Genomic DNA, 25,809 nt, shown 5'->3' on the forward strand with positions numbered 1-25,809 from the left:
TAAGGGAGGATTTCTGGACATTCCGTCGCTAAGGGAATGGAAAGGGGGTGAATTTTTAAAATGAGGATATCTATATCTCAAAAACTTAAAAGTTTACAGACGTAAAAATTGGTACTTGGAATCTCCTTTAAAAATAAAGTAACTCGTATTTTTTTAATTAGGAAAACCCCTTTAAGGGGGTGAAAAAAGGGGAAAAGGGGTTGAACACCTCTTATGAGGAGACATATATATCTCAAAAACTGAAGATGTTACAGACATTAAAATTGAAATTTGGAATCTCCTTTGAAAATAAAGAAACATTTATTTTTGTGTTTTTGGATAATCCGATGAGTAGGGGGTGAACAGGAGTGACAAACGGGGTGAATTTAAATAAAGACTACATCTGCAAATTATCTGACACGTAACATATTACAGATTTGAATACTGGTATTTGGAATATCCTGTAAATGTAAGGAAACATACATATTTTTTCCGGAAAATCCACTTAAGGGGAACTGAAAAAGGGGGTGAATTTTTAAAATGAGCGTGTCTACAGTATATCTCAAAACTTTTTTTTTGCTAGGGGCTTTACGTCGCACCGACACAGATAGGTCTTATGGCGACGATGGGATAGGAAAGGCCTAGGAGTTGGAAGGAAGCGGCCGTGGACTTAATTAAGGTACAGCCCCAGCATTTGCCTGGTGTGAAAATGGGAAACCACGGAAAACCATCTTCAGGGCTGCCGATAGTGGGATTCGAACCTACTAACTCCCGGATGCAAGCTCACAGCCGCGCGCCTCTACGCACACGGCCAACTCGCCCGGTCTCACAAAAAAAAAAAAAAAAAAAAAAAACTTAACATGTTGCAGACATGAAAATTGGTATTTGGAATCTCCTTTAAAAATAAGGAAACACGTATTCTTTGGTTTTCGGAAAAAACCCTTAACGGGGTGGGGTGAAAGAATTGAAAAATTAGTTGAATAATTTGTATGAGAAGTATGTATATATATACAAAAATCTAAAGATGTTACAAACGTGAAAATAGGTATTTGGAATCTCCTTCAAAATCAAAGAAACACGCATTTGGGGGGAAACAAACTTTGTAGGAGGGGATGAAAACGGAGATGAATTCCTTTTACTAGGATACATATATCCCAAAACTGAAGATGTTACAGTCGTGATAATTCTTATTTGGAAGCTCTTTTAACGAAACGGGTACTGTTTGTTTCTGGAAAATTCACTTGAGTGGGAAGTGTGAAAGGAAGTAAAAAATTGAATTCTTTTTCCGGAGAAACTTATATCTCAACTCTGAATTTTACAGACGTGGAAATTGGTATTTGGAATCTCCTTTAAAAATAAAGAAACACACATTTTTTGGGTGGGGGGAAATCAACTTAACGGGCGGGGGTGGAGTGAAAATGAGTTAAATTCTTTTCATGAGGATACTTATATCTCAAAAACTGAAGATGTTACAGACATGAAAATTTGTATTTGGAATTTTCTTTCAAAGTAAAGAAACACGTAATCTTTTGTCTTTGGAAAATCCACTTATGAGGGGGTGAATTAATTGAATTCGTTAGTTGAATACTTTTTTAAGTTAGCAGTGTGTATTTTATTTATTTATTTATTTATTGACTTACTTGGTATGCGTATACTTATATCTCCAAAACTAAAGATGTCACAGACGTGAAAATTAGTATTTGGAATCTCCTTTAAAAATAAAGAATCATGAATTTGGGGGGGGGGGCGAATTGATCAACTTGTGGCGGGGGCGGTTAAAAAAGGAGTTTAATTCCTTTTTATGAGGATACATATATCTCAAAACTGAAGAGGTTACAGTCGTGATAATTGGCATTTGGAAGCTCCTTTATAAAAAAGAAGCAAGTTTTTTGTTTGCGGAAAATTCACTTATGGGCGGAGGGTGAAAGGAAGTAAAAATAATGTCATTCTTTTTATGGAGAAACTTATATCTCAAAAACGTAAGGTTACACACGTGAAAATTTGTATTTGGAATCACCTTAAAAAATAAATAAACAGGCATTTTTGGAAGGGGGAATCAACTTAACGGGCTGGGGTGAAAAAGGAGTTGAATTCTTTTTGTGAGGATACTTATATCTCAAAAACTGAAGGTGTTAGAGGCATGAACGTTTGTATTGGGAATCTTCTTTCAAAGTAAAGAAACACGTGTTCTTTTGTCTTCGTAATATCCACTTAAAGGGTTGAATGAATTGAAAAATTAGTTGAATTCTTTGTTTGACGATACTTATATCTCAAAAATAAAGATGTTAAAAGAGGTGAAAATTGCTATTTGGAATCTCTTTAAACACGCACTTTTGGGGAGGGGGGAATCAGCGGGTAGGAAGGGGGTGAAAAAGGAGTTGAATTACTTTTATGAGTATACGTATATCTCATAAACTTAAGATGTTACAGACGTGAAAATTAGTACTCGAAATATCCTTTAAAAATGAAGAAACACGCATTTGTTTTTTTGGAAAGTCGACGTAAGGGGTGTGGTGTTGAAAATAAGTAAATAAGTTAAAATACGTTCATGGGGATACTTTATCTTAAAACTGAAGCTTTTACAGACGTGAAAGTTTGTATTTTGAATTTCGTTTCTAAATAAAGGTACGTATTTTTTCGTTTTCGGAAAATCCACTTAAGGTGGGAGTAGTGTGGAAAGAAGTCAAGAAGAAGAAGAATTATTCTTATGAGTATAAATTTATCTAAAAAAACTGAAGGGGTTACAGACGTACGGACATGCAAACTGGTATTTGGAATCTGCTTTAAATAAAACACGTTTTCTTGTATTTCGGAAAATCCAGATAAGGGGCAGTAAATAATTAGAAGAGCGGGTGAATTTTTAAAATGCGAACCGGTATATCTACATTATATGTCAAAAAACGTAACATGTTAGAGACAAGAAACTTGGTATTTGGAAAGTCCTTTAAAAATACAGGAACCTGTACCTTTTTGTTTTCGAAGAAGGTACTTAACAGGGGGTGAAAAGAAGTGAAAGGTAGTTGAATTATTTTTTAAGGATACGTATATCTTAGAAACTGAAGATGTTACAGACGTGAAAATTGGTATTTGGAATCTCCTTTAAAATAAAGAAATATATATTTTTGTTTTCGGAAAATATACATAGATAGGGGTGAGGGTGGGGGAAGGACTGATCAAGGGGTTGAATTCTCTTTATGGGGATACTTATATATATCCCAAAAACTGAGGATGTTACATACGTGGGAATAGGTATTTGGAATCTCCTTAAAAATATAGAAACATGTATTTATATTTTCGACTTGAGAGAAGACTGTTTCTCACATGTACAGGTCTATGTCACATGGTCGTCTTAGCCCCAAAAGGTAATATCACAAACGTGGTATACAAAAAATTTCTGGAATAAATGAAACTTAATTTTGGGGTTTGTTTTTATACTTTAGGAATTTTCAGATAATGTCTTAGTACAATGCCGAGGAACGATTACTTTGATCAAATTTCGAAATCCACGCGAGCGAAGCCGCGGGTAATTGCTAGTTGTCTTATATAAAAAAAACTAATTTAAGAATAGCGGACTGCGAATTTCGAACGAACCAATCTCCCTAATCAGTGCAAAAGCGCTTGAACGTTCTGAACTACCTTGCAGGGATGGGATAATAATGATGGATATTAGATAGAAATTAATATTATCTATTCCTCACAACTCCCCAAGAAAGGGTGTGTTGAAGACTTAAGATTCTCAGAGATAAGAGTGAGTAATAAGGTGTTAAAAGTTCTAAATTATGGGCTGCCTCACCCACTGTGTGGACCCGCTGATTCAATTAGACGTGGTGTTATTACGATATTGATTTCGTAGCTGCGGCACGCATGCAGGTGGCAATAGAACTCACTGAGAGAGGGAGAAGGTATCTCACTGCGGAGTGTCAGGTTAGCGGCAGCCCTGCATTTAGGAGATATAAATCAAAGTGGGCACTCTGAGTTCAAGAACGTCAGAGAACGGAAAGCACGCCGCTGCAGCGAGCTGGAGGATGCTGATATTAGTGGTGGATAATTATAAGAAAAAATTGTTTGCTGAATCAAAATAATAATAGGCTACCTTTATTTCAGGCCATCAAAATGTTATAAAATTTATATTTATTTTGGCTGAATAATCATATTAAACAACATAGCCTAATTCAGTTTTTACATAGATTCGAAACAAAAACGTATTCGATAATGATAATAATAATAATAATAATAATAATAATAATAATAATAATAATTAATATTAATACTAATTATAATTAGCCTAATAATTATTATTATGATAATAATATAGCATCCACAAACATCGTAAAAGTGGTTAATGTGACGTAAAACAAATAATAATAATAATAATAATAATAATAATAATAATAATAATAATAATAATAATAATAATAATAATAATAATAATAATAATAATAATAATAATAATAATAATACAGAACGTCAAGGTATTACGCGGAGCTAACATAGATTCTGATCACTACCTTTCACTTGTAAAGATAAATATGCAACCTTTTAGAAAAACACCAACTCTCCAAAGTAGTCGTAAGATACCCAGGTTCAACACTCTGCGACTGCACGATGAGGATTGTGATTTTCAGGATACCCTCAGGAAGAATACAGAGAAAGAAGGATGGCCTGCCTTACAAAAAGCCTTGCTGGATGCCGCTCAAGAAACTATCCCTGCCTCATCAACCAAAGGCAAACACCCATGGTGGAGTTCAAAGTGTGATGAGGTTATAGAAGAAAGGCGTAAAGCCTGGACTAGGTGGAACCAACATAAAATTGAAGCCACTTATGAATCCTTCCTCACGCAAAGAAAAGCTACAGCTAACACCATCCGCAGTGCCAAGAGAAATTACCTCAGGAGCCTAATGCAACAGGCTGAAAATAATTTTTAGAGAAACAACTCAAGAGACCTGTACAAAGGACTTAAGAAGCAAACGACCCAGTACACAGCTCCTACCCTCATCCTCCACGGGCCAGATGGAAAACTTCAACTGAACAATAAAGACTGCACCAAAACTCTTGCAGATTATTTCCAGAAGCTACTAAACGCTGAGGAACCTAAAGAAAAGCTTATTGTCCATGAGCCTTCACACAGGAACCCTGATTCTCAACCACCTACGAGAGAAGAAATAAAGGCTTCAGGTGAAGACGGCATAGTTGCCGAGATGTGGAAACATGCAGATGACCAGTCTTTGCAGAGCATCCATCGAATCATAAAGGACAAATGGACAACAGAGTCCCTACCCGAATTATGGACGTCTGCCGTGATTCATCCCCTCCACAAGAAGGGAAGCAAGACAGACCTCAACAATTATAGATGTATTTCCTTGTTACAAATTACCTACAATATCCTCCCTGTAGCCCTGCTCAATAGAGTCACCACACAGATAGACTCACAGTTAGGTGAATAACAAGCTGGTTTCCGTAAGACTAGATCTTGTCCAGAACAGATACACAATCTTAAGACAGTTCTCAATTACAAAAGCCGAGGTGGACATCCCTGGGTGGTGGTCCTAGTAGATTTTCAGAAAGCTTATGACTCTGACTCTGTGGACAGAGGAACCCTTTTCTCCATACTATGGGAACTTGGTCTGGATGGGAAGACCCTACAATTGGTTCAAGCCACTCTGAGGAACACGACGTCCAAGGTCAGGTTCAGAGGTGAACTATCCGAAAGCTTTACAATCAGAACAGGAGTTAGACAGGGTGATGGTCTCTCCTGCATTCTCTTCAACTGTGTCCTGGAAAAGATCATTTGATAATGGAGAACGATGCTACCACCGGGGGCTGGACTGAAGCTTGGGTATAAGAGAGAAAACCTCATTGTCCCGAGCCTAACCTTTGCCGTTGACCTCATTCTACTGGCAAACAATATAGAGGAGGCTACCTACAACTTACAGTCTTTATTGTGTAGCGGTTAAGACTGGTCTGAAAATCAGCATCCAGAAGACTGAATTTATGACCAACATCAAGGAGGCCCCTTCTACAATTCCTCTCACAGACGCTACTATACGAAAAGTACCTGCAGTTAAGTACTTGGGAGAATGGATCTGTGCGAATCAGAGCGAGAACCCAGCCACAGATGCCAGATGTACCAAGTTTGAAAGGGCTTATCACTCGTGTCGTAGTATCTATTCATCTAAGTGCCTCTCCAAGAACCTCAAACTCAGACACTACAACTCGGTAGTCAAACCATCTGTTCTGTATGCTTCTGAGTGCCTTGTAATGGCTAGGAAGGGCCCACTCAGAAAGCTGGAGTTAAAAGAGAGGAAGATCCTGAGGAGGAGATTAGGACCAATCAGAGAGGAAGGAGGCACTTACAGAATTCGCCATAATGATGAACTGTATGAACACCAGGAGGACATCGTCACGTCTATAAGGAAAAGGCGCCTGACTTTTATGGATACTTGGCCCGTCTGGATTCCAAAAGACTCACCAACAGGATATTCACAGTACCAGTAAGAGGCAAGGCTTCTAAGAACAAATGAATCACGTCAGTTAAGTCAGATATGGAACAACTAGACATCCCACTGGGACAAACTCATGACCGACTACTGTTCCGTCAAGCCATCCGACACGGAGTTTTCCCAACGTCCCTTACAAGTAAGAAGACTACAGGAACTAAGTGGACCGAGGAGAGAAAGCTGGCTCATAGTCAGCAAACGAAGGAGTATTGGAAGAAGAAGAAAGAAACAACTTTACCCAAGAGTAGATACGAGCCCCGTGGTCCTCAGTAGGCGTAAACGACAAAGAAAATAATAATAATAATAATAATAATAATAATAATAATAATAATAATAATAATAATAATAATAATAATAATAATAATGAAATGAAATGAAATGAAATGAAATGGCGTATGGCTTTTAGTGCCGGGAGTGTCCAAGGACATGTTCGGCTCGCCATGTGCAGGTCTTTTGATTTGACGCCCGTACGTGACCTGCGCGTCGTAATGAGGATGAAATGATGATGAAGACGACATATACACCCAGCCCCCGTGCCAGCGAAATTAACCAATGATGGTTAAAATCCTCGACCCTGCCGGGAATCGAAACCGGGACCTCTAAGACCAGAGGCCAGCACGCTAATCATTTAGCAGTGGAGCAGGGCATAATAATAATAATAATAATAATAATAATAATAATAATAATAATAATAATAATAATAATAATAATAATAATAATAATAATAATAATAATTGTTACGGAGATATCCGTGGTAGTTAGTGATGAAAGAAGGTGCGGGCTGGAATAGGTCTCAACTACAGAAGTTCGAAAGATGAATTAAAATTTCAACAAGGTTATATTTTCAAAACTTAACAATGGTAACATAGAATTTGAAAACTTAACAAGTCAACAACAGGCCAAAAATCAAATACAGAAAAATTACAAATGTTAGAGGATTATTACAAGGTCTGGGCTTCGAGCCCCACAATCACAATCCTTGAGCTATTAGCCCAACTTTACCAAGGTACAGAATTAAACAAAGGGGCAGAAAACCCCATCATGCCAAGGAGCACTTGCTCCTAACTACAATGTTAAGCCTCCTAGAGGCACACAGAAATTAAATTTAGGAAAGAGCTGACCCGCTCTCAAAGTTCAAGCCTATCAAAGGCCACAACGAATTTTACTTCTATCTGCCCTCAAGGCACACAAGGAAACAGGGGTATTTAATACCCAACCTACAGGGCCTTCGCAATGAAAATAAAACAACAGGTTAAGTTATTGGCCCAAAGTACAGAGAGGACTGGAGGCGTGAACTTGCACTCCTACACTAAAGTTTTGTTTTAAAACCTATGTAGCGCTAGGCCGATAATACAGGGGCTAATCCCAAGCTAGGGAGGTGACCCGTATGAAAAGACTTTAACACATTGGGGAAGAGAAGAAACGGTTACGAAAACGTGGTCACCTTAATTACAAAATGAAGGGGAGCTCGAGAGGGTAAGGCACTCTCTATCCCCGCTTTACAGTAAAAGAGATTTGTAGTTTTTACATAGACTGAAAGGAAATTTACATTTTAAAAAGGTGGGTTACATATTAAAGATTTCGAACCTTCCCCGAGAGTTATACTGCTGAGCTAGCAAGAAATAAAGATGTTAAAAGGCCATTACCTTGCAGACTGGAATAACCTAGTCTGAGGACAGAAAGGAAACCCATAGTACAAGAATGAAGGAAATGTGGGCACAAAGGAAGGCAAGTGCACGCCTCTACGTACTTTGCGTAATCCTAATGGTCTCATTCACGTATATAATAATAATAATAATAATAATAATAATAATAATAATAATAATAATAATAATAATAATAATAATAATTTTATTGGTTTTACGACCCACTAACTGCTGTATTTTTCGGGGATGCTAATGTGCCGGATTTTCGTCCCACAATATTTATTTTACGTGCCAGTAAGATCGTAATATATCTACCAATTTACAACAAGTGATGAGCAAACTCTCATCCTTGCTCGTAGCTTTTCACTGATCCTGAGAGGTGTGTGAGAAGAGTGGCTTTTCACCTCTTGGTTTACCAACCATATGTATAATTGCTCGAACAACATCTCTTGATCAATATCCCTAGTGTTTTCTCTTGATAATTACTCTTTCTACGACTGGAGAAAATGTAACAATTAACTCCATGAAAATTATTAAGATTCAGTATTGTCTGATATGCTTTGCAAGTTTTGTGACTGTAATGTGTGGGATTTATATTGAATTCAGAGAGATGCTCCAGGACTTAAGATAAGAACTATTACCAGTGTGAGCAAACAAACTAGGAGGAAAACCACATTGCAAAAAGTCATAGAATATGTAAAAACAAGCAAGTTAGTAAGCAAGCAAGGAAGAAACAAACAAACAAGCAAACAAACAAACAAACAAACAAACAAACAGTTCTATCAAGTGGCCGCTGCTCAGCCCGCAGGCCTGCGTAGTCAACGCGACAAATCTTCTTGATCATTATCCTTGGTTCTCTAGGCCGGAGTCGCTATATCTCATTGCCAGATAGCTCTTCAATATTGTTCTCACGTAGCTGAGTAGACCTCAAACTATCTCTCAGATCCAGGTGAAAATCCCTAACCGGGCAAGCAATCGAACCCTGGGCCTGTTGGTAAGAGACAGGCTCGCTACCCCAAACAGTGGTTCCGTTAAGAATAGGGACCGAAACGTGTTTCCGTTAGTGTTACACTTTATTTTAATTAGATTCTAATTTCCTCCTAATCCAATAAATAAATAAATAAATAAATAAATAAATAAATAAATAAATAAATAAATAAATAAATAAATAAATAAATAAATAAATAAATAAATAAATAAAGCGAACGCATAGTTTTACTTGGCATTTGAGAATTGGCATCATGATCAAAGCTACGGGTCATCCAGGTTTACATTCGAATTCGAAACACAGTGACCCAAGGCAAGTAATGACCACATTATTGCTACATATCCAGTAATTAAACACGGTTTCACACTTCACTAATGATAGCCTGCCAAAGAGAAGTATTAAAGCATATGTACACACTACTCAAATGTCAAGTTTCTCAATATTGGATTTTAATAGCATCTTGGCTGACTCCAAGTCTCATCCAGCGAGTTGAACCGAGCCTAAGTAAATGACTACTTTTACACACTAGCATTTAAACAATACCTCCTTACTCTGCGTCTCTCCCTTTGAATTCCCATTTTTGTTGTCACGACTACGTAGCTGGTTTATTTCAAGGAAGTATTGAGATCACCTCGCTGTATTTATTAATACATTCGTATGAACACTTCCAAGGAAGAAATTGTAGACTTTTGGTGAGTCACCTTTTCCTGAATATAATACATTATGAATACTCTTTAGCCTAATGAATTATTTATTTTTTAAAGCTGTGAACGAGAAAGCAGCATTTACAAACCAGATCAATGAGCAGAATTCGGGCATGGCGAAGGCATGCATACTCTCGGTAACACGAGGGAAAAAAGAACAAAAAGAAACCCGTGAGAAATTTTGAAATCATTTCGTTTAACACGTCACCGCTCCTCACATCATAGCTATAGAAATGTTCTCGTGCGATGTGCTGCTTCAGACGAAGCGCCCACTCTCACTAAAGCTGGACTGCACCACCGAGTTGTAAGTCATTTATAGTTAAAAAAAAGAATGAGAGATGTATGTTTTTATCTATTCCGCTTTCTACATTTAATCTACAATGACAAGCATCTAAAACTATAGATTTTTGCATATAGAAGTATGTATGTATGTATGTATGTATGTATGTATGTATGTATGTATGTATGTATGTATGTATGTATGTATGTATGTATGTATGCATGTTTAGTCCTCAGCCCGAAGGCTGGTTGGATCCTCAACAGCTCCGCCATCAGCTGTCATAAATGGCCTAGACATCACTGAAGAGGCGCACTAGGGAAATGAGGGGTGAGGTAGTTTCCCGTTGCTTTCCTCAACGAACCAGAAGTTGCTATTACATATCAGTCTGCCAAGCCCACTGAAATGCATGCACCAACTGACCCTATGAGTATATGAGATCAATAACAAATAATGGTTTCAAAATTGTTTAGAACCACATTACTTTACTTTTAACAAGAATATTGTTACTTTTTGGAATTTGAATCCATAATTCTTCTGTCATAATAAGTCCGATACTACACTAATTATTTCTACCCTTGAATTTCGCTGGATTTCGTTTCGTTAGTCTGCGAAATCAATGTAGAGTGTTCGATCCCGAGATCTCATCACAGAAGTACAGTGTATACAGTGTCTTATTCCTAGCAGGTGTGATAGAACTATGCTTCTCACATGGGATTAACAATATAAAATACTAGCTGATGTACCTGTGCTTCGCTACGGAATTCTACGTTGTATACAGAATTCTAGGTTAGGCAGTGTACACGTTGTAAGTAAGATTGTATTAAATTACATAGCTCTTAACGTTACTCTAGAAACGCGATGTATTTGCTACTACTACTACTACTACTACTACTACTACTAATAATAATAATAATTCAAATCGTAAATCGTAACTACCAAGGAACCTTCCAGTGTTAGCTTATATTTTCTCATATTAATTGGACGATTACATTAATTAAATTACATTACATTCACTAATGGTAGCCTATCAAAGAGAAAGGAAAGACTGGGCAAAAAGGGTCATGTCCTCTTCTTAAGGAATAATAATAAAATAATCATAATAATAATCTTCATCAGCATCGTCATCATCATCATCATCATTATCATTAACATGAGACCAGATTTACCTATATTTTCCTCCTTGCAGTTTATTCACTAAGAGACTGAGAGCATCTTGACTCTGAGTCTCATAAAGTTGATTTGCTCCTGCATTTATTTCTTACATAAAAAACTTTCTTCTTTCTTTCTTAATCTCTTTACCCTCCAGGGTTGGTTTCTCCCTCGGACTCAGATAGGGATCCTACCTCTACCGCCTCAAGGGCAGTGTCCTGGAGCGTGAGACTTTAGGTCGTGAGATACGACTAAGGAGGATGACCAGTACCTCGCCCAGGCGGCCTCACCTTCTATGCTGAACAGGGGCCTTGTGGGGGGATGGAAAGATTGGAAGGGATAGACAAGGAAGAGGGAAGGAAGCGGCCGTGGCCTTAAGTTGGGTACCATCCAGCCATTTGCCAGGAGGAGAAGTGGGAAACCACGTAAAACCACTTCCGGGATGGCTGAGGTGGGAATCGAACCCACCGCTACTCAGTTGACCTCCCGAGACTGAGTGGACCCCGTTCCAGCCCTCGTACGACTTTTCAAATTTCGTGGCAGTGTCGGGAATCGAACCCGGTTCTCCGGGGGTGGCAGTTAATCACGCTAACCGCTACACCACAGAGGTGACTACATAAAACCACTGTGATTTAAAATGTTCACTAATTATCGTACTCTCCTTGATCAATTTTATACCCAACGAAATACACCTTCTGCTATTTTACAAAGACATCGAGTTGCAACAATTTTGCCCCTCAACACATTTTGCCAAAAACGAGACCAAAATATGAACATCAATTTCAATCGGCTTGAATGTCAGTATCATGCGTTATTTTTGTGACGCTGATTACAAATTTGGGGTTAAAATATGGAAAAACAATATGGTGGATCCAAAATGGCGGAATTAAACAATTAGCATGATATTTAGGAAAAATTAAGTTATAAGGGGATTTGGAGGAAAATAATGTGGAATTTGTGGTAAAAACTGAAACGACTAACATTTCCTTCTCCCCTCGGTACTCTGTCGTATGCCTACTCTAGCTCGTCGAAACATAAACATAACTCTCGATTCTTGTCGTAGCATTTTCCAGTTACCTAGTGCATAATGAAAATCTGATCCTCACAACCCCTCTGTGGTCTGAAACCACACTGGTTTTCATCCAACTTACTCTCAACCAATGATCACATTCTCCCTTCCTAAATGCCAGTGAACACCTTCCCAGGTATACTGATCAATGAAATACCTTGATATTTGTTACAATCCTTCCTGTTCCCTTGGGTACAGATAGGTGCAGTTACTGCTTTTGTCCAATCCGAAGGTACCTTGTTAATATTCCATGCTACTTTTTACTCTACGAAGCCATTTTATCCGTGCATTTCCACTATATTTCACCATTTAAAGTCCCTGTCCCTGCTGCTTTATGACAATGGAGTTTATTTACCATCCTTTCCACTTCCTCAAGACTAATTTCACTAACATCATTGTCCTCCTCCCCATGAGCTAGGTTGTTCGCGACGTCAACAGAAAGATTTCCTTTTGCGTTGAGAAGATTTTCAAAATATTCCTTCCAACTGTCCAGTGATTGCTTGGGATCTCTTATGAGTTCGCCTGATTGACACAAAACACTGTTCATTTCCTTTTTGCCTCCCTTTCTAAGATGTTTGTTACCCTCCGATGAGGGTGGGGCGGCATCTGCCATATGTAGGAAACTGCATGTTATTTCAGTGGAGGATTATCTTGTGTGTGGTACGTGAGTTGCAGGGGTTTGGGGGACAGTACGGACATGCAGTCCCCGAGGCAAGGGAGTTTACCATTTAAGGTTAAAATCTCCGACCATTCCGGAAAAGAACCAGGGGCCCTCTGAACCGAAGAGCACTACACTGACCATACAGCCAAGGAGCCTGGATAATAATAATAATAATAATAATAATAATAATAATAATAATAATAGTAATAATAATAATAATAATAATAATAATAATAATAATAATAATTACAATGAAAGTGATTACTAATTTTCTCATTGTTACACACGTTACTTTAATACTCGTATCCCTTTATTTTATTGTATACACTTTCATTCTACCATTTTTCTTTGATGATAAACACGAAAATTGAGAGCTGTAAAATTTGAATCTACTATCTGAAGTTAAAATCATCACTTAAACGGTTACAGAGATGGGAAATAGTTTAACTTTTACGAAGAAGGGATTCCTAATAGTCAATGGTGTGAACCGAATTATACCGGGCGAGTTGGCCGTGTGGTTAGGAGCGTTCAGCTGTGAGCTTGCATCCGGGAGATAGTTCGAATCCTACTGTCGGCAGCCCTGATGATGATTTTCCCTGGTTTTCCATTTTTCACACCAGGTAAATGCTGCGGCTGTACCTTAATTAATTAAGGCTACGGCCGCTTCCTTACCATTCCAAGGCCTTTCCTATCCCATCGTCGCCAAAAGACCTATCTGTGTCGGTGCGACGTGAAGCAAAATAGCAAAAAAGAAAGATCCGATTTATATCGCGTTAGGCATTGGTATCGTTAATGATGAATGGCGAATAGCACATTCCACAGCCACACCTGAACCCTGACCTGACCAACGCCGACTGTTACCACATTACATTACCGAATGCTAATAGTATACTCTTTCGCAAGGAAAATGCATTCGGTGAGCGTAGCTTCAGTTGAATGTATTCACAGGCGTTGCTGAAGCGTCTTTGACCTATGCATAGCACCTGTGTCACACTGTTCAAGAAATACAAGTTCCGGAAGTGTTTAATTGCTCTGGGTACCACAGTACGTGATGTGGTTGGTGATGGAGACTATTGCTTTCTACAGAATCCTAACCTCAGCTAAGAGATGGTACAAAGATAAGCCATGTCGCGCTCTAGAAGCACGACCGGACGTGGGTGGAGCACTACCACGACACCCATCTCTGGCACTGCTCCACCCTTGGAAGTAAGGCAGTCCATATTCATAGAAACCAGGAAAATTCCGTAGGCATTTTTCTCCAAACGCAGGCCTCATTTGCTTGGCTAAACCCGTTTAGGGACCACAATACAAATCTATATATAAGAAAGCAAAGCAAACTCATCTCTGTACACGCCATGAAGGCCCTGGAAGGGACGGAAGGTAAGGGTTCCACTAATCGAAAACTCGGCACTTGGTAGGATAGAGTGGTTATCTCTATACACGGCCGCCTTTGCACCAGGAATTAACCTGGTACTCATTTTTGATGTCGGTTGAGTGAACCTCAGGGTCATGTGCACCTCCGGAAGTGTACAGCTCGTTTCTAAAAAATTTCGACTTCCTCACGGGGAATCGAACCCCCATCCCCGGATGAACTGTGCACGCCTTTACCGTCTCAGGCCGACAGCCCCTAAAACTAATGTATAATATTCTGTATTTGCTTGGTGGGCCTGTTAGGTCTGAAGACACTTAACTCCATATCAGTGAATTCTTTCTAACGTCAAATGTTCTCTTCTTCCTCTTCTTCTACCACTTTTCCCACACCAGTGGGGTCGCGGATGCGAACTGAGTCGCACAATTGAATTTGGTCCTGTTCTACGGCCGGATGCCCTTCCCGACGCCAACCATATATGGGCGGATGTAATCTCTATTGCGTGTTTCTGTGGTGGTTAGTAGTGTGTTGGTCTGGTATGAAGAGAAGAGTGTTGGGAAAAACACAAACTCCCAGTCCCCGAGCCAGAAGAATTAATAAGAAGCCGGAAATCGAACCCGGGACCCTCTGAACCGAAGGTCAATACGCTGACTATTCAGCCAACGTGTCGGACGTTAAATTTTCTCTTATAAATTGAATATCAAGGTTAATTTCATTTACTTTACTGATCTGTGATAATCCACTCGCATTTAAAAAAAATTAAATTTCGTCGGGACACTGATTCGCTTGATTGGGCCAGGAATTTCTAATCAGATTTCCTTTCTCTCGATGATTTTATTGAAATTGAAGACAACGGCGCAGCGGCTCTGTGCTATACTCCATTCTATTCCTGAATGTTTGATACCTGCCGTGGAATTCAGATGCAAATCTTCATACAATAGTGAGTAGCAAACACTTTATTACAGAAAATTGGTCATAGACGAGCCATTAAACGTTTTATTTCCATGTCTTCTGTGTTATAGCACCCATATATTAAGGAAATTAAGGAACCAGAAGCCAAAGTTGAGTGATTCTTTTTGACCACGGCGAATTTAGGTAATTTATCCTGATCTTAGTACAAATAATTACACTTCCATAATTATAGACTTGTCCGCCTCTGTGGTCTAGTGGTTAGTGTGATTCGTTCATATTAGAATATTGTCGAGACCTATCGACACATTTGGGGATAAGACTCCATAAAATATCAATATTTTTAGGGGTTTCTATTCCTTAATGCTTTGTTTTATACATACATGTATTTTTATTCCATAATCCAAAGATATTTTATATCGATAGGTTGCGTTATAATCGTTTCACCCAGTAAGCCAAATATATCAACGAGTCCCGTAGTGGTGTTCGGATATCCCTCGGTAACAGCTCGTGAACTGAAGTCCTAGGGTAAAAGATGTATTCAAAAAAAGGTTGTTTGACTGATTGATATTTGTTTGTAATGCCTAGAAGACATCGTTACCCATCCAGCCTTCCAGTATGTGGAAAGAATTCGAGGTTAATATAAAATATTTTTCTTGTGTTATTACCGCCTTACAAGATTTGGACTCCGGGTGTCTTGCAAACATTGGCAAGGTTTAAACGTGCTAGAAAAATCATACAACCTGCCAGTTTATTAATAGGGTGTGACCAATTAGATGCTGACGTTTACAACTTTTATGAGTTTTCACTTTGTAATGGAAAACTCGAGCATCGAAATTCTAATATCAGGCATCGAAGGATTGTGATATCGATTCAAGATTTTTTTTTTGCTAGGGGCTTTACGTCGCACCGACACAGATAGGTCTTATGGCGACGATGGGATAGGAAAGGCCTAGGAGTTGGAAGGAATCGGCCGTGGCCTTAATTAAGGTACAGCCCCAGCATTTGCCTGGTGTGAAAATGGGAAACCACGGAAAACCATCTTCAGGGCTGCCGATAGTGGGATTCGAACCTCCTATCTCCCGGATGCAAGCTCACAGCCGCGCGCCTCTACGCGCACGGCCAACTCGCCCGGTCGATTCAAGATTAGTTTCAGTTCTTCATGCTGTGCATCTCAATACAACCCTGAATAACGTTTTTTAAATTTTAGAAATGGCTTCAGTTGATAAATCATCCCCTAGGGGTCATTTGATAACATGGAACATTTGAGAGAGTAATGTCTTAGTTTATGCCTTTGCTGGCAAGATGTGGTGTTTACAGTGCACTACGTCTTCTTGTATAAGCCAGAATATATTTTTTTACTTTCATTGACCTGTCCAAGTCTCACCCTTGGCTTTGACAATATGAAAGTAACCAAGGTATGAGCGATGCTTGTAATGCCATTCCTTATGCAGCCAGTCCCTGTTATGAATGGTATGAAAATATCGATCATTGGGTCGGTTTGTGCATGCATTTCAGTGGGCTTGGCAGACTGATATGTAATAGCAACTTCTGGATGGGTGAGAAAAGCAACGGGAAACTACATCACTCCTCATTTCCTTAGTATGTCTCTTCAGTGATGTCTAGGCTATCTGTGACAGCTATTGGCGGAGTTGTGGAGGATCAAACCAGCCTTCGGGATAAATACCCAACATATATGCTGAACACACATACAGTACAATGTCTAGTTATGGCATGCATTACACAGTAACCGTCTGGATTCAAATCAAAATCTCCTGAATTTTCCAAAAGAGTTTAATAATTATTTTCCAGAATGACTACGTTCAAACATCTTACCAATTCGCTATAGGGACAGCTGTGTTTAGATCTCTTACTAATGTTCATGTACCAAATGACGAGGTATGCGTTTCATTCAAAGAGAATAGCATTAATTGGTCTTTGTTCATTAATGGCTCTAAATACAAAGCCAGTTAGGTTTTAGGTTCTAGATCGAGTGCCGAGAAGTACCGAGAACCATATTTTCAACTAGTTCTCGTTTAGAAAAATTAGCTAATAGTTCACATCAAAATGGAGAACACGCTGTATACTTGACCAATTAATTGAATTGCATGGCAAGTTTTACTCAAGAGGGTACAAGGCATTCGCTGGGAAAGTAACCTACAGTAGGTAGGATTTAGAAGAGAATTGCTGGCGGCAAGCGAGAGGTCAGCTCTCCACAAAGTTCGATCCTCAGCGCAGACATTATTTGGGTGTGTGCATTACTTTGGTCCGCCTCTGTGGTGTAGTGGTTAGTGTGATTAGCTGCCAACCCCGGAGGCCCGGGTTCGATTCCAGGCTCTGCCACGAAATTTGAAAAGTTGCACGAGGGCTGGAACGGGCTCTGAAGCTCCAGGACACTGCACTTGAGGCGGTAGAGGTGGGATCACTCGCTGAGTCCGAGGGAAAAACCGACCCTGGAGGGTAAACAGATGAAAAAGATGAAGGCGTGTATTACGTTAATGTAAACTAAAGGTAGGCTAAATAGCGTAAATATTAATTATTCGCTAGCTATTCTTACAACATATGAAGGTTAAGTGTTCCAACATTATTCGTCCATTAGCATGCCTTAAGCAGATTTAGGGACACACTTGCTTTCCTTTCTCTCGATGGACAGTATCAACTGGCAGATTTTGGTTTCAAATTGTTCCAATGTGCAAGAATTTTCTCTTCATACACCCTTTACCGTAATATTACATCAAAAATAGAAGTGACACGGTTTTAAAACGAATGGTCCAGCAGTTCAAGAGCCACAGATGATTGCACGCCCATGGAACACCTCAGTACGATCTAAGTGTAACAAATTAATTTCTAGCCGTCACTCCATCCAGCTAAAGAAATCGTACTTTTTCTTCTTCTAATTTAAGTTCCCGGAAAAGAGAAAAGAAGGATGTCTTCGGAGTATTTTAAAAGAGTATGAGTTCCATGGAAGACCACCGAGCTCGATAGCTGCAGTCGCTTAAGTGCGGCCAGTATCCAGTATTCCGGAGATAGTAGGTTCGAACCCCACTATCGGGAGCCCTGAAGATGGTTTTCCGTGGTTTCCCATTTTCATACCAGGCAAATGCTGGGGCTGTACCTCAATTAAGGCCACGGCCGCTTCCTTCCCACTCCTAGCACTTTCCTGTCCCATAGTCGCCATAAGACCAATCTGTGTCGGTGCGACGTAAAGCAACTAGCAAAAAAAAAAAAAAATAATAATGGAAGAGCATGATATTTGAAGCGCTGAATGCAGACCAAACTGGAATCTCGTCCGGCGCCGCGGTGTAGGGGCAACGCGTCCGCCTGTCATTCGGCGGCCAGGGGATCGATTCCCGGCTGGTTCAGGGCACTTTAATTGTAAATGATTAATATCCCTAGCTTGGGAACTGGGTGTTTGTGTCGTCCTTAACGTTCTTTTCCTCACACTCAACAATCTACACTTCGGCGATTCCAATTACACGCAGGTTCATATCGTAGGGGCAAGATATCTCTATAGGTCGGCGCCCCGAACAAATAGCATAAAAAACTGGCATCTCTAAACCAGTGGTTGGCGTATTCATTTGTTTTAATTCGTACCCCCGAATTACGAGTACATAGTGTTTATCATCATCATTATCATCATCATCTGTTACTCTCCAGGTTCGGCTTTTCCCTCGGACTCAGCGAGGGATCCCACCTCTAACGCCTCAAGGGCAGTGTCCTGGAGCTTCAGACTCTTGGTCGGGGATACAACAGTGGAAAATGACCAGTACCTCGCCCAGGCGGCCTCACCTGCTATGCTGAACACGGGCCTTGTGGAGGGATGGGAAGATTGGAAGGGATAGGCAAGGAAGAGGGAAGGAAGCGGCCGTGGCCTTAACCCTCTACTGCATACTGTTACCTTTTGGCAACAAATAACTTTTCACCTGTATAAAAGGATAAATATTGTAGACAGAGGTAGTTTTACGGCACACCTTCAACAGTACAATCAATTAAACACATATCCCGGTGATGCCTTGTTTTTTTTACATACCATAAGTCAAAACAGCCCTACAACCAAAGGTACTAATTCCACCCCGTCAACATCCACGCGAACCAACCACCGTTTATTTTACGTGGGCCCTCCCCACCACATTACCACAGGCTTCAGGAGTACCTCTGGCTCAACCTCAAAGACATTACCGACCTACGGTTCTGCAAGTTGTACTTGCGCCTTGCAGTACGTACCCATGGCCAGTAGGTAGTAATGTTCGGTCTTTGAATGTTAAAAGCTTAGCGTAAAATCGTGAAAAATCGTATATATATTCAACTATGGCAATCCACATCACATACGAGTGTTAAGCTATTAGCCCCAGTTAAGAATTGCTGGTACATCTAATACACTGAACGTATGTTGAACATTAAAGCTTGAAATTTTCTTCACCAAACGAAAACGAAAAATAATTCATGCAGTAGAGGGTTAAGTTAGGTACCATCCCGGCATTCGCCTGGAGGAGAAGTGGGAAACCACGGAAAACCACTTCCAGGATGGCTGAGGTGGGAATCGAACCCACCTTTACTCAGTTGACCTCCTAAAGCTGAGTGGACCCCGTTCCAGCCCTCGTACCACTTTTCAAATTTCGTGGCAGAGCCGGAAATCGAACTCGGACCTCCCGGGGTGGCAGCTAATCACACTAACCACTACACCACAGAGGCGGACTGTGATTATACTAGAAATAACAAATGATTGTTGATGGATGACAAATAATAATAATAATAATAATAATAATAATAATAATAATAATAATAATAATAATAATAATAAAGATCGTCATCATCTTCCGCAGCTTATCCCGCTTGCTCAGGGTCCCTACACGCCCTGAGGCATGGAAGATTTGTAGCTGGCCATTTGAGGTCGCATGCCCTTTCTGAGAACAGAATCCCACTCCAGCAACACCGGAAATCAAACCACGCTCGCCGGGGTGACAGGCTAGCAGCTAACCCTCTACGCCATCTGTTCCCAAATAATAATAATAATAATAATAATGATAATAGCCGAATGCAGCCGTTGTAAGGCAGACCCTCCGATGAGGGTGGGCGGCATCTGCCATGTGTAGGTATCTGCGTGTTATTGTGGTGGAGGATAGTGTTATGTGTGGTGTGTGAGTTGCAGGGATGTTGCGGACAGCACATACACCCAGCTCCTGGGCCATTGGAATTAACCAATGAAGGTTAAAATCCTCGACCCAGCTGGGAATCGAACCCGGGACCTTCTGAACCGAAGGCCAGTACGCTGACCATTCAGCCAACGAGTCGGACTCCCAAATAATAACAATAATGTATTGTGTATATTATATGTATATCGTCGATTGGCAAAGGAAACCTCATAACTCCTTCGGAGTAAAATTTACACAAGTCCAATAGTGAGCGGTCAGCAATGGCCGGAGAACTGTTCCTGCCATCTTCATTGCTGAATGATAGCCCAATAATTCGATCATTGGAGTATTCCGTTCCCTTCTCAGAAACGTGGTTCTCTCGTGTGTGCTATTACGAGGTATTCATTGCCTACAATAATAATAATAATAATAATAATAATAATAATAATAATAATAATAATAATAATAATAATAATAATAATAATCTTCCGCAGTTTATCCCGCTTGCCCAGCGTCGCTGCACGCTCTGAGGCATGGAAGAGTTGTAGCTGGGCATTTAAGATCGCATGCCCTTTCTGAGAATACAGTCCCACCCCAGCAACACCGGAAATCATATATATATTCACGAGTATAATTATTAATTCAACAGTTACTATTGTACTATACAGCTACTGGAAAAATGAAGTGAATGAGTGGATTTCGAAACAGAAAATGAAAAAAGGGCTATGCAGCATAAGTATGCATTTTTACAGACCTATTCAGTGGGAGGTACAAAATAACACATGTTTTAGAATTAATAGTTCGGGAATGGGACTCTGTGTTGTGGTAGACAAAATAAATCAAAACAAGATTTTCTTGAAAATGAGCAGGCTCAACTCTTTTCTGAACTTCTCACTGAATACAGTTAGAAGCTACGATAAATTTGTGTACCCCTTGAGACGACCCCACGTACCACACATAGAATACCACTGCTCTAAACTATGAACCGAGCAAATGGCCACGTGTTTTTGGGTCACGTACCTATCAGATTGCATTCGGAAGATAGTGGGTTGGCACCTCACTGTCGGCAGCCATGAACATGGTTTTCCGTAGTTTCCCATTTTCACACCAGCACCACGGCCGCTTCCTTCCCACTCCTAGCCCTTCTCTATCCCATCGTCGCCTTAAGACTTATCTGTGTCGCTGCGACGTAAAGCAGATTGAAATAAAAACCTATGTAATGTCAATCAGTTAAAAGTAGCGGCTTTTTTGGACTCTAATTTCGACTGTTTTGAGGGTTAACACATCCACTCCGTTAAAAGCAGGTAAAATCCGAAAGAGCAGTGTCAGCAGTGAATGCACAACACCAATGTGGACGTTCTACTAAAAGCGGTTGGAAAATCGAATCATAGGCTCCTGGTCTATATCAGCAATTTTACGCATAATTATTGGTTCGAACTTAGTTGTTTTCTGCGCTGAGGTCTTAGATACGCCTGCTTCCTGCCGTAAGGACAATATGTCAATATGCCAATTTTTTTTTTCTGTGGGAATTCGACTTCCCAGCCATCGGTCTTTGTTTACAAATTACCTCGTTTGTCCTACTTAAGAACTAAATCCAAATAGATGATTTTGTAAGCGATGAAACGCCAAGCTATTTGTGACGATACTATTTGGCGAAATTTTTCTTCGCAAAGCTACCGTATGCTGCAAGAGCAAAGGATCCTGAAATATTATATAATTACGTTCGTACAGTATGTGTTCAAAATGTGCACCATCACGTGCTACACATTTCTGAAGATTGTTAAATATTTTGATGAACGGAGCATGCTGTAAGGAGACAAGATATGACGTCATTGTACTGTTCCGTTCCTCTGCTAGATCGGGTGTGAAATGAGATGACTCTTCTTAGCGACGATTTACGACCGGATGTCAAGGAGTTAAAGAGATGTAATCATTTATAGTAGGAAGGGAGATAGTGAAACCCGGTGTCAGCACATAACCTATTCCTGTTGAATAGCACCAAGGAGTCTGCTCATGGCTTGACGTCTCCATCCGACGGACGAATCACCATCAACAGCACCATATGCCCCTAAATTCGTCTGAATCTTTTTTCAATTAGCTTACGTCGCAGCGACACAGATAGGTCTTATGGCAACGATGGGATAGGAAAGGTCTGACAGTGGGAAGGAAGCGCCCGTGGCCATAATTGATACAGCCCCAGCATTTTCCTGGTGTGAAAATGGGAAACCACGGAGAGCATCTTCAGGGCTGCCGACAGTGAGGTTCGAACCCACTATCTCCCGGATGCAACTTCACAGCTGCGCACGCCCCTTACCGCACAGCCAACTCACCCGGTCATCTTAATCTAATGGTTAGAAATTATATACCGCCATCTCTCCTACACTTCCGACCAACGTGCTCAGTCTGTTCCCAGTCATTCGACCGGGTCAGGAAAGGAATTAATAAAGCCCCCATCTAGCTGCGAGGAAAGGAACTGTGCCGGCTACTGAAGGCTGTCGCACTCCTCTGGGGCAATAATTAACGACCGACAGATGAAAAGAAATGATATTGGAGAATGTCGCTGGAATGAAAGATGACAGACAAAACCCGAGTGCCCGTCCCGCCTCCACTTTGTCCAGCACAAATCTCACTTGGATTGGTCGCGATTTGAACCACGAAACCCAGCGGTGAGAAGCCGGCGCGCTCCCGCCTGAGCCATGGAGGCTCTCGCCCAACATGCTGATGGTGAAAATTGTTTCAACCAACGGGACTCGAACCGTGTAACCATGGTGTCAGACGCCTTAAGTAGCATGGTTACTAGGCCAATTTCTCATGTTATTCGGGAGTATTTGTAGGTGGGTCATCTGTCTTGATATGTTTCGTTGCAGAAGGATCCTTCCGCGGCGTAAGCTGTGTATTCATTGCAGTTGAAGTGGGTGCGTTTCTGATGCGATCGAAACAGCGCAAATCCCGCACGATTGAGGTAAGAATGAGGAGGTCTTGGTCCACTGGTTTGGGAATCCGAGCAGCATCCTCGACAAAATAAGGGCTTAGTAACACCTATTGGAGAAGTCCATTATTCTTGTTTGTGTTGACGGTTCTTGGGCGACATGTTATCTCCATTCGTCGACGTAAAACTGAAACCCTATGACGAAACTTGTCAACTACAGCTAACATTGTTCTCATATTTGGTGCTTCCTTATTAAATTGCTTATTGTACTGTTCTTTAACGCGAAGTCCGGCTCCATGGGTAAACGGTTAGCGTGCTGGCCTTTGGTCACAGGGATCCCGGGTTCGATTCCCGGCAGGGTCGGGAATTTTAACCACCATTGGTTAATTTCTCTTGCACGGGGGCTGGGTGCATGTGTCGTCTTCATCATCATTTCATCCTCATCATAACGCGCAGGTCGCCTACGGATGTCAAATCGAATGATCTGCAACCGGACGAGCCGAACATGCCCTCGGGACACTCCTGGCACTAAAAGCCATACGCCTCAAAAATGCAGAAATAAACACAACACTAAATTCTTCTTCTTCTCCTCAATCTGTTTACCCTCCAGGGTTGGCTTTTCCCTCGGACTCAGCGAAGGATCCCACCTCTACCCCCTTAAAGGCAGTGTCCTGGAGTGTGAGACTCTGGGTCGGGGTATACAACTGGGGATGAGGACCAGTACCTCGCCTAGGCGGCCTCACCTGCAATGCTGAACAGGGCTTTTGAGGGGGGATGGGAAGATTGGAAGGGATAGACAAGGAAGAGGGAAGGAAGCGTCCGTGGCCTTTAGTTAGGTACCATCCCGTCATTTGCCTGGAGGAGAAGTGGGAAACCACGGAAAACCACTTCCAAGATGGCTGAGGTGGGAAACGAACCCATCTCTACTCAGTTGACCTCCCGAGGCTGAGTAGACCCCGTTCCAGCCCTCGTACCACTTTTCAAATTTCGTGGCAGAGCCGGAAATCGAACCCGGGCCTCTAGGGGTGGTAACTAATCACAGTAACCACTACACCACAGAGGCGGACTATTTCGTTTTATGCGTGCAATTACTTGGGATTCGTTAAATCAGTTTATCGGTGCCTGTTACTATGGAGTGTTACATTAATTTTCCACTATCAGTGTTTTATGTAAATTCCCTATTGCTAGTATTCATAAGCTGATAAACTGAGCAACCTTGGGAAAAATGAAGAAGGCAGGTTTTACAATTGCATCTATTCGGAATTATTCTGATACGTAATTTTTGTATTTCTAATGCTCCTTTGCTGGCAAGATGTAGTGTTTACAATGCACTATGTCTTCTGGTATGGGCTAGAATAAAATTGTTACTTTCATTGACCTGTCTCAGTCTTATCCTTGGCTTTGACAATATGAAAGTGGCTGAGGTATGAGTGACGCTAGTAATGCCATTCCTTATGCAGCCAGTCGCTGCTATGAATGGTGCGAAAATGTCACTCACAGGGTCGATTGGTTAACGCATTTCAGTTGGCTTGGCAGACTGATGTGCAATGGCAACTTTTGGCTCAGTGAGGAAAGCAGCGGGAAACTACCTCACTCCTCATTTCCCTAGTAAGCCCCTTCAGTGGCACCTAGCCCATCTATGCCAGCTAATGGTGAACCTGTTGAGGATCCAGCCAGCCTTCGGGCTGAATATCTAACATGCTATAGAGCATAGAGGGTTGGTAGGAATCCACCGACTGTAGGGGCTAATCGTTACCATTTTGACCTTCCTCATGTTTAACTTAAGGGAATCCTTTCTCCTCCTCCTTCTTCTTCTTGTTCTTTATCTGTTTACCCTCCAGGGTCGATTTTTCCCTCGGACTCAGCGAGGGATCCAACCTCTACCGCCTCAACGGCAGTGTCCTGGAGCTTCAGACTCTGGGTCGGGGACACAACTGGGGAGGATGACCAGTACCTCGCCCAGGCGGCCTCACCTACTATGCTGAACAGGGGTCTTGTGTGGGGATGGGAAGACTGGAAGGGATAGACAAGGAAGAGGGAAGGAAGCGGACGAGAGCTAAGTTTTCCGGACGAACAGCATTTTTCTTTCTGATAAATATTTCGTGAGTAGTAGTTTCGTTGTTAGTAATTAATAATATGCTAGTGAGTATGGGAAACAGGGATAAAATAGCATTTTGAGTTCCACTAAATGGGATGGAAATAGCAGTGAGTAATGAATGAGGGATACCATGTCCAAGAATTTGCTATTAATGTCCAATATGGTTGTCGTGGGGAGATAGACAGCCGGGGGCTCATGGGTCATTTATACAACGCATGCCTAGCTGACACGCACATTATTATTAAGGCATGGAAATCAAGAGTGAAGAGCTCTGACTGAGATAGATACAACATTGTGTTATTTAGGTAGATAATGTTAGGGACAATATGCAAATTTCCCTTGAGTTTTGATTTTACTAGAATCTGTCTGGTGGTTTTCCTTGTGCGTAACCAGTTTGAA

Source organism: Anabrus simplex, chromosome 2 (assembly GCF_040414725.1).
Source record: "Anabrus simplex isolate iqAnaSimp1 chromosome 2, ASM4041472v1, whole genome shotgun sequence".
Taxonomy (NCBI): Eukaryota; Metazoa; Arthropoda; class Insecta; order Orthoptera; family Tettigoniidae; genus Anabrus; species Anabrus simplex.